The sequence below is a fragment of the Tupaia chinensis genome, unplaced genomic scaffold (genome assembly GCF_000334495.1).
Source record: "Tupaia chinensis unplaced genomic scaffold, TupChi_1.0 Scaffold000416_1, whole genome shotgun sequence".
Lineage (NCBI taxonomy): Eukaryota > Metazoa > Chordata > Mammalia > Scandentia > Tupaiidae > Tupaia > Tupaia belangeri.
This window is the reverse complement of record NW_006159921.1, coordinates 743,299-751,161: the sequence shown is the minus strand read 5'-3', so window position 1 is coordinate 751,161 and position 7,863 is coordinate 743,299.

Below are 7,863 nucleotides of genomic sequence, written 5' to 3'. Positions count from 1 at the left end.
ACATATATATAATCTATTAATACTTTAATAAATATCCTACTAGCCATACAAATATGTGTGTGTATATATATAACAAAATGTCTAGGAATAATCACCAAATACAGGACAGTGATTACCCTCTCAGGTGGAGAAAGAAAAGGGGTTGTGATTGAGGAAATCTGTACCAAGAGTTTTGACAATACTGACAATATTTTTTTCTCAAGTTGGATGGTGGACATATATTATGTTTTTCATTATCTTTTTGTATATCTGAATTACTTCATATTGTATTTAATATCTTTCCAGATTTTTAAAATGTATACAAGATACATGTTTATTTTTTTAAAAAACTTATTTATTTATTTATTTGGTTTTTTTTTTTTTTTTTTTTAATTTGACCAGAAAGAGACAGGGAGAGAGAGAAATGGAAAGCGAGAAAGCAAGCCACCAGGTCCGGGACTCGAACTGAGATCAACGATGTGGGAGTCTAGCACCTCAACCACAACATCACCTGCTGCCCCCTCATTCTAGCTATTTTTACTGTATGATGGAAGACATTTCGGTTGTAAAAAATACAGGCATTTTATTGTTTCTATCTTCTGACCTTTGAGGTCGAATATTAAAGTTTACCAATGACAAAGCTATATAGTTCTGTGCACTTAAGCAAAAAGTCTGGAAGTGTGTAGTTCTTTATAGAATCTTTCCCAACTGCCTCTCCTAAGTAGCTGATTCATTTCCCTTTTTATTGGGTATATACATGCAGTCATCATTTTTTATGTTATGCAATTCTAAAATAAAAAATAAATTAAAAGACAACCCTGTAGCACAGTGATTATGCCTTGTGTTTAAGGGAACTGGATACCATGTGACCGTGGTTCAAATCTCAGTCCCAGCATCTTGTGCTATGCTTAAAATGCTGACAGGATGAAGAAATAGAGAAGGGATTGTGACATGACCACACCCCACTTGGGGGGGGGGCACTTGTTCCCTCTCTCTCTCTCTCTGTCTCTGTGTTGCTTTCTTTGTTGAGTGTATGTACCTTTTGGCAACTTAAAAAATATATATATAGAGAGAGACTGGACAGTGGTGCAGAAGTAAAGCATGATGCCCTGTGAGGCTGACCCGAGTTCATGTCTGTAGACCTCCCTGAGTTTACCAAGTACCCACGTACCTGTAGTCTGAAGCTAGCTAAAATGGGGGTGGATGGTAAGGTCAAAACTGTGTTGGGAGTGCTGTCTTTCTCTGTCTCTCTCATTAATGGAAAACAAATAAACAAACAAAATGATGTCATCTTACAATAAATAAACCTCTTCATTCAGGTAAGAAATGCTGAGAATGGGGGCAGCAGGTGGCATGGTGGTTAAGAGCCCTGGACTCCCACATGGCCCACCTGGCGAGTCCTGGACCTGGTGGTTTTCTTTCTTACTTTCTCTCTCTCGTTTTCTCACTCTGTCCCTCTCCAGTCAAATTAAAAATAAATAAATAAATAAAGTTAAATTTAAAAACTAAAATAAGAATAATTTTAAAAAAAGAAATGATGAGAATTATGGCAGCAATTTTCTTAGGGAAAAAAATTGACTTTGTCTAGACTCATTAGCATTTGGAATAACTTCTCCCAAACAACTTGTTTTTATAAAAGAATTATTTATTAATTTTATTTATTGTTTTTTTTTTTTCCTCAAAATTTGTTGTAAGGCACATATGCTGACCAGAGAGAGGTAGAGAGAGAGAGAGAGAGAGAAGAAAAGAGAGAAGGCAAGCCTCCAGGTCTGGACCTTGAACTGTGGTTGCCAGTGTGCAAGTCCAGCACCCCAATCACCACACCACCTGCTGGCCTCATAATCTGTTTTTAAAAATTACTAGAACTACCTCACACCCATTAGGATGGCTCTTATAAAAAATAAATAAATAAATAAAAACCCCTGAAAATAGCAAGTGTTGGAGAGATTGTACAAAAAAAAATTTGTTTTAAAGAGAGATTTTTGCTATAGGATGCATGGGCTTACTGAGAGACAGAGAGAGACAGAAAGTGAGAAATCACTCCCCAGGGATAATGATCACACTGCAATCCCTTCTCCTCCACTCTCCTCTCAGGATCTTGGGCATGCATGCACACGCGCTCGCCATGAGTTTCAGGCCGCTGGGTCGGGACATGAACTGCAGTTGGCTATGTAGGAGTCCAGCGACATAACCATTACACCGTCTGCTGGTCCCGAGGTTGTACAGAATTTTGGTAGCTTTGTGTACTGTTGATAGGAACATCAAATGGTACAGATACTGTGGAAAACAATAGGGTAATTCTTCAAAAGATGAAAAATAGAATCATCACGGGATCTGACAATTACGCTTTTAGGTTTGTACCTAAAAAGTAAGGATTCAGGTCAGCCTGTGACCTGGCAGTTTCGGCGACTGGATACCACATGGCTAACTGCAGTTTGTGTCTCAGACTTGGCATCTTGAAAAAACGTACCTGGCATTTGTGCATGCCCCAAATCTTGAAAGGAAGGAAAAATGGAGAAGTGACTGTGGTGTGACCATGTCCATGGGAAGTGCTTTCTCACTTTCTTCCCTCTGGTGAGCACATGTACTCCCTGGCAAATAAAACAACAACAAAAGAAATAGGAATTTGATTGGTACACCCATGTTCATAGCAGCTTTGTTCACAATAGCTAAGGCACAGAAGGAAAGCAACTCAGTGTCTATTGATGGGTGAATGGATAAACAAAATGTGTTATATACATAAAATAGAATATTATTCAGCCTTGAAATGGAAGGAAATTCTGCCACATGCTATTTGAATCTTGAAGATACCATGTCGTGAAATAAACAAGTCATGGAAGGACAAATACTGTATGAGTCCATTTACGTGAGGTACCTAGGGTAGTTAGACTCAAAGAAAACAAAGTAGAATGGTGGTTGCCAGGACAGAGGAGAAGTGGATGTTTTTGTTTAATGGGTACAGAGTTTCAGTTTTGCTAAATGAAAAGAATTCTGGAGATACACTGGTGATGGCTGTAAGCTTTAAAAAAGGTAATGATACATTAAATAAAAATATGATTTCCAGGGACCAGCAGATGGCATCATGGTTATGTTGCTGGACTCCCATGTAATTGACTGTGGTTTGAGTCCCAGACCTGGTGGCTAAAACTCACGCTGGGCATGTGGACATGCGTACCCAAAATCTCAAGAAGAGAATGGAGGAGAAGGGATTGCCGCATGGCCATCTCCTCTGTGTTAATGACTTCTCTCTTTCTGTCTCTGTCTCTCTGACGAGCGCATGCTCCCTATGACAAAAATCTCTATAAAAGGAGAAAAATGTGATTTCCGAAAACAGCTACAAAGTAAATTTGATAAGTGTTTCTAGGTAAAATTGGCCAATTGACATTGATATTGAAACCCCAGTCTAGGGCCTGCTTCATGATTAAGCTGTAATAGGCTGCTCAAGAGAAGCCGGATCCTGGAGGCAGCAGGTGGTGTGGTGGTTAAGGCGCTTGACTCCCACATGGCTGACAGTGATTTGAATCCCAGACCTGGTGACTTGCTTTTTCACTTTCCCTTTCTCTGTCTCTTTCTCTGATCCAGTTTAAAAAATAAATAACGATGACAAATAAGGAGCCAGCAGATGGCGTAGCTGTTACGTTGCCAGAGAGACAGAGAGAGGGAGAGGAGAAAATACCTCCTCTGGGAATGGTCACGCCACAGTCCCTTCTCCTCCATATCCCCCTCTTGTTGGGATTTTGGGCATGCACAGACATGCATCTGGTGTGTTTCTCAAGCCAGGCTTGGGACTCTAACTATGCAGTTGGCCCTGTTGGGACCAGCTGCCTTAATCATCAGACCATGGAGCTGGTCCAATATTTTTAGAACTTTAAAGTTTATTGACCATCTGTTCTAAACTTACCCAAGCGGAAATGTTCTATCCCTGGTATAAGAGTTTCTCTCCACTTGTGCTTTTCCAGTGACTGGGAGCGCTCACAACCACATAAAGTGACCCATTCCAACTCCTTGATGCCACCTCGTTTGCTACTCATGTCCCTGTGCTTTGTTGCTGTGTTCACCTTTAACCTACAAGAAAAATCCAGTAAAAGAGTCACCTTGTTACACTGGAATCACTCCTATCCTGATAGCACTGTTGAAATGCTTACACTACATAAATGAGGGTGCTTCTGCTGTCCGTGTTTTAACTGATACCACTTTTACAGTACATGTCTCCCAGTCTGCAGGAAACGTCCGAGGACATGTTAAACTGAAGGGTAAACACTTCCAAATTGATTCCACATGGCCGAAGAAGTGGTTTGAAAAGCACTTGTCCTGGAACCAGTGGCTCAAAAAGCATATTGGGATGGGACCAGCAGATGGCGTAATGGTCACATCACTGGACTCCCACATGGCTGACTGTAGTTCCAGTCTCGGACCCAGCAGCTTGAAACTCACTCTGTGCACATGTGTGTGCCCAAAATCCTGGGAGGGCAGTGGAGGAGAAGGGATTGTGGTGTGACCATTCCCCCACAGGGTGATTTCTTGTTTTCTGTCTCTCTGTCAAGTACATGTGCCATATAGCAAAAATCTCTCTCTAAAAAAAGAAAGGAAGAAAAAGAAAAGCACATTGGGTACATGTGCATGCATGCCTCAAATCTTGACAGAAGGAGAAATGCAAAGGGGATTGTGGTACTAACCGTGCCCCATTTCAGCAATGCTTTCTCCCTCTCACTCTCTCTGTCTTCCTTCTCTCTGTCTCTTTCTGGTGAGCACATGAGCCCTCAGTCAAGAAAGAAGAGATGGAAGGAAGAAAAGAAAAAGACAAAGAAACAGTGTCTGCCGATGTGGCCCAGGCTGACACAGAATTTGAGGTCCTCTTACCTCAGCCTCCTGAGTATCTGGGGTTACAAGCATGTGCCATTGCCCCCAACTTAAACCAAAAGTTACTTTTTTTTTTTTTATATTAAGCCCAAAGTTTTGAGAGTATTTCATCTTTTTTAAAGAATTATTTTATTTAACCTTTAATTCTTTATTTCTTTATTTTAATTTCCAGACCCTCCAATCCTTCTCGAGCTTCTAACTGCCTGATATCTTTGTCATTTTACAGTCTGATTAGTTTAATTAATTGGAGCCTCTAGTTAATGAGATGCTGATGTGACTTTGATCCGCATTAGAATTGATCACTTCTCACTGAGAAGAACTTTGTCCTATTTCCGAATTCTGAATTCTGGCAACCTGCCTTCACACCCCTGTGCCGTTATTCTCAGTAAACCTGGGAGAAATGGTGTGGCTGACTCATTGCAAACTATTGAGAAAATCTGAAGCACAATATCCAGCTGATAGAGTTGGTAAAATCATCTTCAGAATTAAAGGCATCAACACCATCAGCCTTTGAAAGATTATTTCCCCTCAACATGAACATTCCATTTTCTTTTGTTTAATAAACACATATGAAGCGTCTAATGTATATGTATGAAATTTTGTATTTGGTCATCCCATCAAGAAAATCATATTGACAGAGAAGGACTTAAGAATAAAACCGTAATGGTCCAAGAACAGCTTATAACTTAGCATCTTATATTCAGTCACTACTCCATTATTAATCCATAAAAGTTGCTACATACGAACTGGTATCTATGTAGGGAATTATTTCAACAATGGAAATTAAGTGCCTTCTATGTACCAGACCCTGACCTGATGTTGGGGATTTAATAAAGTATAAGATGCTGGGTGCTGTCAGATGGTGTGATGGTTAAGGCACTGGACTCCCACATGATCAACTATGGTTTGAGTCCTAGACCCTGGTGGCTTGAAAATAACGTGTGTGTGCGTGCATGCCCTAAATCCCAGGAAGAGAATAGAGGAGACAGGATTGTGGCATGGCCATCCCTTCTGGGAGGTGATTTCTTGCTTTCCCTCTCACTGTCTCTCTCTGTCTATTTCCAGCAAGTGTATGCACCCTATAGTTAAAACCTAAAAACAAACAAATAAAAAAGGAACAAGATGCTGTTTCTACTCCCAAGGGATTGGAGAATTATAACTTAGGAGGCATTTTTCATATACGCTACCTTGCAGAAGTGCTATGAGGTAGTAGTCATGAAGAGACAGTTCCAAAAGTTGCCCAAGGTTGATCATCGAGTCAATCACAGAGTAAGTTCTCATACTGAGATTTTCTGATGGTAAACCTCTTGATATATACAACAAGAAAAACAATATTTAGCTTCTGAATTTGGGAAGAACTTTGAGATCTGAGTTATTTCAGTATATGTCTTTCCTTTTTATACAAGGCAAAATAAAAAAAAATTCATTCTTAGCTGGTAGCATATTTATAGCTAATATTTTTGAGAACCAGTAGTGTTCTAGGTATTTATCTTTTGAGAGACTACTTAGGTAACAGTCTTTTAAATTTTTTTTTAAGAGAGATTTTTGCTATAGGATGTGTGTGCTCATGAGAGAGACAGAGAGACAGAAAGCAAGATATCACCCTCCAGGGAGGATGGCCACGCTGCAATCCCTTCTCCTGATTCTCCTCCTGGGATTTTGGGCATGCATACACACGCACCAGGCATGTTTCAAGCTGCTGGGTCTGGGACTCGAACCACAGTCAACCATGTAAAAGTCCAGCGACATAACCATTATGCCATCTGCTGGACCCAGGTAACCATCTTTAAAGGATGTAAAATGATAACATAAAAACTTCAAAAGTAATCTTGCTAGAAATTTTATTGTCATAAAACTGAAGTAAGTCTGGCCCAGTAGTTGGCATAATGGCTATGTTGCTGGACTCTCATGTAGTCGATTGTCATTCAAGTCCCAGACCCAGTGGCTTAAACTCACTCTGAGCACATGTACATACACGCCCAAGATTCCGAGAAGAGAATGGAGGAGAAGGGATCGTGGTGTGGCCATCCCCCCAGGGGGGTGATTTCTTGCTTTCTGTCTCTCTGTCTCCCTCTGTCTTTCTGGCGAGCATGTGTGCCCTATAGCAAAAACCTCTCAAAACAAACAAACAAACAAAAAAAACTGAAGTAAGTGGGGCTGACAGGTGGCATGGTGGTTAAGGTGCTGGACTCTCACATGGCCAGCCACTGTTCGAATCTTAGACCTGGTAGCTTGGTTTCTCACTTTCCCTTTCTCTTTCGTCAAATATTTAAAAATAGCAATAAGAAATAAAATGAAATATATAATTGTTTAAAAAATATCCCTGAATGTGTAGAGCAGGTATATACATTCTATTTCTCTTTGGGTGTTGCAGTGATGGACCTGAGCTTCTAGAGTACAGGGAGCTTATCTTGCTCATCTCTGCTATTTCCTTCTTCCCCAACCTGCGTATGAGGCACATGGCAGATGCTCACTGAAACTGAGTAGAGGGGCCTGATGGTGTGGTGTAGTCATAAGACACGAGGCTCTGTGAGGGTGACCCACATGGGGTGTCTGCTGGTTCAAGTGTCTGTGATCTGGAACCTGCACGAAATTGCCAAAGCACAGCAAGGGCTATAGGGGTCACTGGGTTCTTGAGGGCTCTAATCCTGAGACTGAGCAGAGTATTAAGTGTTACAACTTTGGTTTTCCAAAAGTGATGAAAAGTCAAGAGTAAAATTATTCTGTGATGCCACCGCATGAAGAAAACATGAGATAGAGTAGCCAACTTTCTTCAGAAGCATATGCAGAGAGTTTATTAACATTTATTCATCAAAATTATTTGAATGTTCACAACATGCTAGGTTCTAGGGACAGCAGTGAAAAAAGCAGGTGAAGTTTTTTTGTTTGTTTTGTTTTGTTTTAGAGGTTTTTGCCTTAAAGCACTTGTTTGCTGGAGAGAGAGAGAGACAGAGACAGTGAGAAAAGTGAGAAATCACCCTCCTGGGGGGGACGGCCATAATGCAATTCCTTCTTCTCCATTTT